Source organism: Protobothrops mucrosquamatus, unplaced genomic scaffold (assembly GCF_001527695.2).
Source record: "Protobothrops mucrosquamatus isolate PMUCROS unplaced genomic scaffold, P.Mucros_1.0 scaffold2878, whole genome shotgun sequence".
Lineage (NCBI taxonomy): Eukaryota > Metazoa > Chordata > Lepidosauria > Squamata > Viperidae > Protobothrops > Protobothrops mucrosquamatus.
Genome location: NW_015388906.1, coordinates 127,558 through 138,622, shown reverse-complemented (window position 1 = coordinate 138,622; position 11,065 = coordinate 127,558).

The following is an 11,065-nucleotide window of genomic DNA, read 5'->3' as shown; positions in this document are numbered from 1 at the left end:
TGTATGTTTGTGCCCACAGAGTAAAACGTGATCTCCTTGGGCAAATTAATTTAGCCCCTTTTCAGTTGGATTTGGAAGTTGGGAAATTATTATAAACTTTGAAGCAGCTTAACACATTATTTCATTCTCTCATAAACATATCATATAAGCAACTTCTCATTATATTTGCATGCTGCAATTGAGGGCTCGAGGCTATAGAAATGAGATTAGGGTTGCCTGTGAGCCATAGTTGCTATTCCTACTTTGCTGGATGAGCTAGGTTCACACATGACACTGATCCATATTATTTTCCTTGTTTTTGCCTTAGTTTGTTGTGTGAACCTCTACTACAATTTATAAATCATGATTTATAGCTTAGTGTTATATGTAGACCCCGCCAATGAGGCTTAGGCAATATACCATGATCAAAGTAAACCAGGGAATAATTTCATATCTGAACCAGACCAGATTCTAACATGCCATCCAGTGTTTCCAAGTGGCTAAATAGAGAACGGATATCTTTTGTGCAGTGGAAGAATTAGCAACACACGTTCTTAAATATTAGAGCACATCCTTTTACCTAATAAGCTATTGATGTACATATCCCAACCTATCATTGGCTTCCTAATAGGACGGTTGTATTGTTTATATGTTTTTGTTTCCTTCATTCTACTTATATTTCACTAACATATCTTCACTTTGATTCAAACTCATCTGTTTTGGGGAAAACAGCTGTGCATTTCTTAATCATTTGTTCATAGTGGAGTCTATACCTCTTTTTGTTGGCTTTTCCTTTTTCGTTGCAAAAGGAAATATCACATCTTTGCACAGCTCTTATTCGGACATTTTTCCTGATGTCCAAGTAAAATTGACTTCCCTCTAACATAAACCCATTATTTCTTGTCTTGAGGAACACTTCTGAAAATCCCGCTTTATCTTCTGCACAACAGCCATTCAGCTACTCAAAGAAGACTGTTGTGTTTTTCTGAAGACTGTTCTAGGCTGCACATCTCTAATGCCTCAAACTTTGTGTACGTTTTTCCTTCTAGGTTCCTATCAGGCAATTGCAACACACTATCATGCAACATTGATCATACAATATTGGAATTCAACATGCTAGCACAAGCAATAGAACATAGTCAAATTAGAGTCTTGGATTTTAAAAGAGCTAATTTCATTAAACTTAGAGCTTGGGAAGGATTCCATGGAATCCTCAAGGGGAAAACAACTCAAGAAGTTTGGGAAATTTTGAAAAGTGAGATTATAAAAACCCAGTCTAGCACAATACCAACAAAGAAGAAAACCAACAGCTCTCAAAAGAAACCAGCATGGCTGCATAAAGAACTCTGATAAATTGAAAGACAAAAAGGACAAGTATAAAAAAGTGGAAAGAGGGGCACATAACTAAAGCAGAATATCAGCAAATAGCCCAAGACTACAAGATGGAAGTGAGGAAAGCTAAGGCTCAAAATGAAATAAGGCTTGCGACAAACGTCAAAAATAACAAAAAAAGAGCTTCTTTCAACATGTAAAAAACAAGAAAAAGGTTAAGGAAATGATTGGTCCATTAGTGGGAGAAAGTGGCAAGAAGTTGACAAGGAACAGGGAGAAAGCAGAACTTATTTTTTGCATCCATCTTTACACAAAGGGAAAAAACAGTCCAACAGTCCAAAAAACAGTATCGTAAAAAACAGATTAGAAACACAAATTAAGATAGGCAAGAAAATGGTAAGTGAGCACCTGTCCACCCTAGACAAACCCAAGGTTCTGGCAGATGTGATCTCAGAACCACTGAACTATATCTTTCAAAGATCCTGGAGCACTGGGGAACTACCAGAGGACTGGAAAAGAACTGATGTAGTTCCCATCTTCAAAAAGGAAAAAAAATGGATTCAAGAAACTACAGACCTATCAGCCTGACCTCAATACCTGGGAAGATTATGGAAAAGATAATCAAACAACGAATCAGTGAACACCTAGAGACAAACAAAGTCATTACCAGTAGTAGTAACCATGAGAGGGGTGATTAGGGGACTGGAGGCTAAAAATATAAAGAACGGTTGTTGGAATTGGGTATGTCTAGTTTAATGAAGCGAAGGACAAGGGGTGACATGATAGCAGTGTTCCAATCTCTCAGGGGCTGCCACAAAGAAAAGGGAGTCAAGCTATTCTCCAAAGCACCTGAAGGCAGGATAAGAAACAATGGATGGAAACTAATCAAAGAGAGAAGCAACCTAGAACTAAGGAGAAATTTCCTGACAGTTAGAACAATTAATCAATGGAACAACTTGCCTCCAGAAATTGTGAATTCTCCAACTCTGGAAATTTTTAAGAAAAGACTGACTGGACAACCATTTGTTTGAAATGGTATAGGGTTTCCTACCTGAGCAGGGGGTTGGACTAGAAGATCTCCAAGGTCCCTTCCAACTTTATTATTATTGTTGTTGTTGTTGTTGTTGCTGCTGTTGTTAAGAAAATCTGAATGTATAGCTTACTTTGCCTTTGGAGTGTATTTAAAGTTCCCTGCTAGTGTGTCTTTTAAGGTCTACAATTTTTATTGGACTGTTTGTGCTCAGAGGACCGCAAAGTCATCAGAGGACGTGAATTGTCTTTTTTTCATCACTGTCCTCCTTTCTACTGGATTCCCAATGGATCCAGAGAGAGTGAGAATCGTAACAGACATCCAGGCATTCTCCTACCCCACTTCACTTTCCGTTGTCTGATGTTTCCCCAGGATTGTACATTTGATTGTGAACCACCAGAGCTGAGACCTACCTTACTGTAAAAAGTAAAATGATGGTATTGGATGTATACAAGTAAATAGACAGTCAGGATCATGTTTTATTGTTTCACCACAATAAGGTGCTTTTATCCAATCTTTGAGCAAACAGGGTTTTCTTTAGTTAAAGTACAGAACATTCTGTAAATTCATCATCAGTTTTGATCCTGAGAAATATTTGACTTGGGCCTTTGGCCTATAACAGTTAGGCATGGATCATCATTCTTGAAAAAAGTTCTCCTCATTCTGGTTTGAGGGAAACACAACAAAGAAGTTACCTTAATTTCCACATCAATTATAGATGGAGAGCACAATCCTACACACCAATCTCTTCCAACCTATTGTCTTTCCTATGTGTTAGATTAGGACTCCCATCATCCAAAGCAACCATAGCTAAGCTAGTTGACATTAATAAGTAATGGCTGTTAATACCTTTTTCTGTACAACAGACCCAATTACAGAAAAGAATTTCTGAGACACACCCTGGGTGGCTAAAAGGGAAAGATTATACATTTATCCTACTTCAGAAACTTCATCAAACCAGGGTAAAAATTATGGTAAGGAATTGTTTTTCTGAGTAGGCAGAGTTTTTTTGGTAAATGCTACCTGAGTGTACTGTAGCTTCTTGTTGTTAAATATAACCTGAAAACTGAATGGACCTTTTCCTGGTTCCACACTAGATTATTTAACACTTGGGAGAGATGGTTTTGTCTTTTGTATTGCTGACTCTTTCTACTTGACCCTGGACTCAAGCAGGCCATTCTGCTTCAACCGTATCTTCATGAAAGACCAAAGGAAGTAGTGAACATCTACAACTAATCTACAACTAATTTTGTTTCTCAGGCTAGGTTTACACATAGCACCACTAACCAATGGTTCATGGTTGAACTTGCAGAAGTAACCACAATTGTTGGGATTATACAACCAAATGAAATGGCTGTGTCCATACAATATATTAAGCCAGATCAGTCTTGAAGACCTGGTGCTTTATTTGTACCATATGCTATACTTGATGATAAGCAACTAAGGTTAGGTGTTTTCTTTTGTGGCTTAGAATTTGAACTTAGTATGTTTAGTTAGTTAATGGATCAATTAATTATGAAAATCTGCAAAATAGGTTACTTCTGTATGTAGGTTATACATGATTTCTTAATCAGCCACATGATGATTTAGTGGGATGTGTAACTCAGGTTTCAGAGCCCTGCAGTGTTATTAAGCAACAGAAGAACACTTATTTAAAATTGCATGATTTCTCCACCTAGCACGCCTTCACCAGTTAGATGTCCTTCAGATAGGTTAATGGATACCTGCAGAACATCTACATCCTATCTTGCTGTGCTGCTTCTTCATGGCAGAGGTTGTTCCTGGGAGAGATGAGCACACTGGAAGTGTACACCAAAGTTGACTAAGAGAAACGTAGCAAGCAATGGAAGGAATAAAGGTTTTAACTAAACTATGCCAGCAGACCTGGAAAATAACACAGTGGCCAACAGATTGGAAAAGGTGAGTCTACATGCCAATAGCAAAGAAAGGAGACTTAATGGACTGTTATTGCAAGATACTGCAAAATATCTTTAATTTCACATGCTAGCAAAATAGTGGTTAGGATTCTCCATGAACCTAGGAAGACTCCCTCTAAAGGAATTTGACTCTACATGCCATAGTTTCTTGGCAACAGTGCAAGAACTACCTTCTTCCAAAATTTACTTTTACTTCCTCATATAAGTATAGTAGTTCAGTAGGGGCTACATTGTGGCTACAGCACAATGGATCATATCCATGTTGTTCAGCAAGTCATTGAAAGCACAATGAATACACCATGCCTCTGTACATGGCTTTCGGCGACTTTGGGCAAAAGATGGAATAAAAATCAGTGGTGCCTATTTCAATCACTTAAGATTTGCAGATGGTGTTGTTCTCTTCTCACAAGACCTAGAAGAGCTACAAAGACACATACAAGAGTTGCACGAAGCAGGAAAACCGCATTTGGTTTAAAAATAAACCTAAAAAAGAGCCAGGTGATGTTTAATAAATTCACTAAAGAAAGAAAAAAAATGGCTCTCAATGGAAGATGATACAATAAAGGAAACTGAACGACTTGTTAAATGTGGTTGGCAGGCATTCAGCAAGCTAAGCATAATTTTCAAGAACAACCCACTCTATGCCTGAAACGTTTTCGACCTGCTCTAACATATGCCGGTGAAACATAGACACTAACCTCACAATCAATATAAAAGCTACAAGTGGCTCAAAGAGCCATGGAAAGTTACATGCTCCGCATTACAAAACACGATAGAAAGACCTGCACATGGATTAGAGAAAAAACGAAAGTATATGATATCATGAAGAGAGTAAAAGAATTGAAAGGAAAATGGGCTGGTCACATAGCAAGAAGAACTGAGGGCAGGTGGACCCAGGCAGTCATGGAATGGATCCCATTTGATAAAAAGCATCCATGAAAGAATCCTAAAACAAGATGGATTGACGACATCAGCAAGTATTGCAGGCCCAATTGGCAAAAGAAAGCTCAGGACCTCATTGCTTGGAAACATGCAGAATAGGCCTTCATCCTGCAGTGGATAGACAATGGCTAAAATGAGTCTAATGATGAGTTCAGTAGAGTGTATAGAAATCAGATTGATGATATTATTGTGAAAATGAACTGGAGGAGCTCAATTAGAGCACCAAAGGCTTGGGCAGGTGCTGACTATGGAATATCTATGTGGTCACTAGGAATCAAAAATGATATGATGGCACATAATAATAATCAATACACCATCTCTCTCAAATTCTAATTCTGTAGAGTACTGTTGTTTGAAATAACCAGCTCTGTGGGAAAACATATGAAGAAATCTTGCTTTTAATATGTAGGTTCTTTATTGCTGAATCTCCCAGTACACTTGCTTATTACATCTTCAGAGGCCATAATGTCTATATAGTTTGTGAATTCCCAGGGATATATTATGCAATTTTTATCTTTAACAAATAGGATTCTCCTCTAATCTTACAGAATCTTGACATGGAATCTGTCTTCTTGACAGACCAAAATATTTTTACCTGGGGACTTCAACTCCCCAAATTCCCAAGCCAGCATGGGAATTGAAGTCCACACATCTTAAAGTTGCCAAGGTTGCTCAAAATCACTCATCTGAGGGTGGACGTAAACTTGGATCTCTCCAGTCCCAGCCCAACCCTTAAATCAGTATATTGTATATTTATTCTCCATACTTTACAACAATGTAGTGGTAAAGATGTGGCCTAGCCATGAAGAGACTGTGAGTTCTAGTCCCACCTTAGCCATGAAAGCCAGCTGGGTGATCTTGGGTCAGAGACCCCCTCTCTTTCTCAGCCCAACCAACCTTCTAGGGTTGCTGTTATGGGAAAAAGAGGAGGAAGGAGTATGTTTGTCACCTTCAGTTATAAATAAACAATAATAAAGGTGGCATAAAAATCAGATCTGCCATCTCTCTTTCTCACACAGTCCCTAGTGCAATGACACTGATTCTCTGGTTAAGTGCTTACAGCAGCCATCTACAATCATCTATTCCCCAGAAATGTTGGACTTCAGGGCTCATAACCCAAAACATTCACTCTGGGCAGCTGATTGGAGAAAACTTCCTTCCTTCCTTCCTTCCTTTCCCTTTTTAAAAGCCTACATCTTTTAATAAAATACATTAGTCTGAAAAGGTGCTACCAGAGTCCTCCTAATTTTTGCCTTTATAGTAATGACTCTGTAACTTTCCATTTTAACCCTTTTCTATGTAAGGCTCCCATGTGGTGCTGTCTGCTAAATCAGTCCTTCCTTCCTTCCTTCCTTCTTTCCTTCCTTCCTTCCCTCCCTCTCTCCCTCTCTCTCTCTCTCTCCTGCCATCGAAAAAACGGCTCTCCTTTCTCCCCTCCCCCCCCACAAAAGCAGCCAATTTTGATTTCGAAACCAGTACTGTACAGCAACTGCATTCCCTCCAGAAGGAAGCGGTAGTGACTCCACCAGAGAGAAAGAAAAGGGAAAAGCGGAGGAGGATCATAGAGATAGGACAGAGAAGAGAAGGAAGTCTGAAAAGGTTAGTCTCTAGAAGCTCCATAACCCAAATCCCGCTGGGATTTCTTTCTTTCTTTTTCTTTTGGGAAAGCTGGCAAGGTAGGTCGGGATCCGAGGTGGGCATTCAAACCAATGCAAACTGGATGCGTCTCTGTTGCCGTTGACTGATCAAAAGGAACAGAAATTGTTTTCTTCTGCCTTTAAAGTTTCTGCGAGGGATACTGACTTTCCAAGTGGCTTCCTTTCTGACGTTTCTGGGTAGGCTGCGTAAATTTTTCAGATTGAGCTGGGGTTGAGTTGGGTTTTTCTCGAAGAGCTGGAGCGTGCGGAGCTGTCATCTCGCTGGCCAGAGTTTGACCGCAGCAAGGCTGACAACACAGCGACGCGTAAAGCTGGGAAGAAGGCTTCCCCGCTTGAAAGGGGAAAATGCTACCAGGGTTGCGGTTCGAGGCACGCTTCCCTGATAGTTTGTATCGTTGGAGACTTAACTCCCGAATAAGATGTCTGTGCTGAAAACAATGCAATATTTTGCACGCTGCAGCGCAAGGCCGGTTAACTTGATGGAATCTATTTAGAGAAAACTCCTGTAAGTTTTTATTCAAGTTATGCAGCTAAAGCTTCCCATAAATTTGCGACTGAGCTACCAACATCATAACTGAATCTCCCATACGTTGCTTGCAGTCTTCGTTTCTTTTCTTTGGTGACTTTTAATCACTCTTTTTGACTCTTCGTTTTTGTTTTACGGCAATAAATCCATTCCCCCGCCCACCTTTTCTACTAAGTTGGAAGATGGCTTTATAAATGGCTTTCTTCTCTGGACTTAAGCTTCTTCCTGTTAGTAGGCCTCATTCTATTCTGTGGATGTCATCAAAGGTGATAAATTACACACTCTTTGACTTAAACAGTTCTCTCTTTTGAGGTTGTCACATTGGAATAAGTTGTACTTTCTTCTCCCTAAATATGCAGGTGTTTGGGGTAACTGGCAAATTGCCTTGAAGCCATTGTGTAATGATCAGGTGTGAATGTAGTTCCAAAAGTCAAAATGGAGGTTATAGTAGCTTCACCTTTTTTTAATGTGTTACATGTGAGACATACATCAAAAATAGTTGGTGCTTTGATCACACTGTCAGGTACCAATTAAAGCCTTAGGGTATAAATTGAAGTATCCAGGTTAACATCTCCACTCATTTTTCTAACTTACAATTTCACAGAAGGCTGTTAGAAGGAAAGATTCCGAGTTAGGTTCCTCTGAAGATTAGATGGGATGTAAATTAAAGGATACACAACTAAATTATCAGTTCTAGTTAAATGAATTACCATTTTCATAGAGACTTTACTTTAAAAAAATAGCTTTCTTTCACTGAGATTTTGTTGCTGAAATCATGTAATGGTGAAAATAAAAAATAAAGTATGTCTTGGGATGTATAAAAAGATATACGAAAGGCTTTATTTTTCTTCTTTCACCTTGAATCTTTCTCATAGTGGTTTATTAATGTGTCATGTGTAGCACAGTGCAAAGGTTAAGTTGTGCACTGCAATGCCTTTTGGTTGTCAGGTGATATGAGATGGCTGATAGAAAAAAGTAACACCCATTTAAAGATGACAGAGTTTTCAGTGATTGTTCCTCACAATATTGTCTTTCTAATAGTCTTTCATAGGAAATAGCCTTTTCCACATGAGCTGAAATGTTTTTCTAAAAGTATATAGGTTATCAGATAGTATTGCGAGGATGTGGACATGTATTTTAGGAAACTTCCTAAGAAAAAGAAATGCTTATACATAATTATATAAAGCTTCCTAAAGACAAAGAATAAGCTGGAGCTTAATAATGATTTATTAAATAATCCACAATTAAACAAATCCACATAAAATGCCAAGCCAAAATAGATTTTTTTATATATAGCCGGACATACAATATAGAATGTTAAGCCAAAAACACATTTGATCCTGTCTACAGATTGTGCTATGGTTTAGAATCAAAAATCATTTGAAGATGGCAGGATATCAATATTTCCAATACATAAGTGCCCTGGTGGCACAGTGGTTAGAATGCAGTATTGCAGGCTAATTCTGCCAACTGCCAGAAGTTCAATTCTGATCCATTCAAGGTTGACTCTACCTTCCATCTTTCCAAGGTTGGTAAAATGAGGACCCAGATTGTTGGGAGCAATATGCTGACTCTGTAAACCACTTAGAGAGAGCAGTAAAGCACTATGAAGCAGTATATAAGTCTAAATGCTATTGCTATAAAGTAGAAGAACATTTGACAACCTTCAGATGACAGTTTCTGGAGGAAACATGGAAAGGGAGAGATTACAAGGGAGTAATCTGCCATGGTTAACCGAGGACAACTGAGGACATTGTGTAATGAAATATATGATGAAAAACACAGCATACTATGTTAAGTTACTTACAACAGCATTATGGGACCCAGCTTGTTTAAGCATTATGTATTCATATTTGAATTAGTCCTGTTGGTAAAGGGTTAAGTAGAGTTGAGGTGTCAACATACTTGAATGGTGAAGTTTCTCAACATGAGGTCCCTTACAGTTTTGCTCTTAATCTCTTGCCAACAATATCAGAATAGCAGAGTTGGAAGAGACCTTGGAGGCTTCTAGTCCAACCCCCTGCTCAGGCAGGAAGCCCTCTACTCTACTCTACTCTACTCTACTCTACTCTACTCTACTCTACTCTACTCTACTCTACTCTACTCTACTCTACTCTACTCTACTATACTATACTATACTATACTATACTATACTATACTATACTATACTATACTATTTCAGACAAATGGTTGTCCAATCTCTTTAAAATTTCCAGTGTTGGAGGAACACATCCCTTTTCATGACACATGACACATTCCTTTCCAAGACATATCAGTTTTTCATTAACCATTACTGACTGTAAGAAATGAGCACGCTGAACCTGGGGTCAGGGTTAAATGTGTCATCAGTCTGGAATTACTACATTCCCTCAAGACACCCAAATCCATCTCTCCCCTCCTTGAATTCAGTTGACCCTTTCCTAGCGCCAATTTGACTTGACCATTAGTAGATCAGATTCTTGTGTATAGGTAGCATGCAATAAACTTTTAGTGCTTTGAAATCAGTTCCTGTTCCTGGTTACTTCACCTGACACTAAGCAGCTGCATGATAGTTCTTATCTCTGGTGTCTGGTATCCAGACTTACTCAGCTGGTTTTCTTGCTTTCACCCATGTGAAATCTGTGTTTTTCCTCGGGTTCAAATTCTATTCATTTGTTTTTCCCAGTATGTCAATTCTTGAACATTTGGGAGATGTTTTTGAATTGTTGTTGAATAAAGTAGCACTGCAGTTATAAATACAACATCAGTTCTTTGATGAGCTCCAGTTATTTTTGGCACATTAAAGGTGGATCACTTCAATGCTTTGTTCAAAGACTATGTGAATCATTCAATTTTGCAAACTGAGTGCAGCCCCCCCTTCCCCTCTCAGCACCTGCTACTTGAAGCCTTAAGGGGGCTATGTCTTTTGAAGCTTGACTTGGCCATTTCAGGTCCTCCCCACATCATCTAAGCATACAAAGAAGCTCTTCAGCTGCTTGATCTGATTGGAACTGCCTTCTGTGCCTGCAGAGGCTTGTTCAGAAGACATGGAGAAAGCCCTAAAATGTCTGCTCCAAACCTTAAAGAGTTGTGGCTTTCTGAAGGCTTCAGGTAGTATATTTGGAGAAATGCTTTGGTTGCTTCACAAAGCATCCCACCAAAGGATTTCTACAGCTCAGTTATCAGATGGAGCTACAAAAGTGTATAGATCTGTTGCACCAAAATTATCAGATCCTTTGAGACTTTCATATCTACAGGGTAGAAAATTGATGGCAAGTTATTGAGTGCTTGAGCTGTCTGCATTTTCCTGCAATGTTAGGAAACAATTCTAAGGATGAGATCACTGAAATCTTGACCATTTAAAAAAAATATTTATTTATAGTGTATAGATATTCACATTGTCAACAGAACATAATAATGCTACTGGTAATCACAATGAACAAGCTCATTCTCCAGGTGTAAGGACCCACTTCAACCCACATCTTAAGAAAGCAAAACTCTTGGAAACAATCTCTTCCAACAGGAACTTTTATTAAGAGTAATTGATAGCAGGCATAATAGACAGGATCTGAGGGATTCCCTTACAGATCGATGTTTTAAAGTGTCCCTCAGCAAACCCCACCCCAGTTCTTCCGGGAAAATTCAGAGCGGCAAATTTCTAGGTGTTAAATCCAGGAAAGAT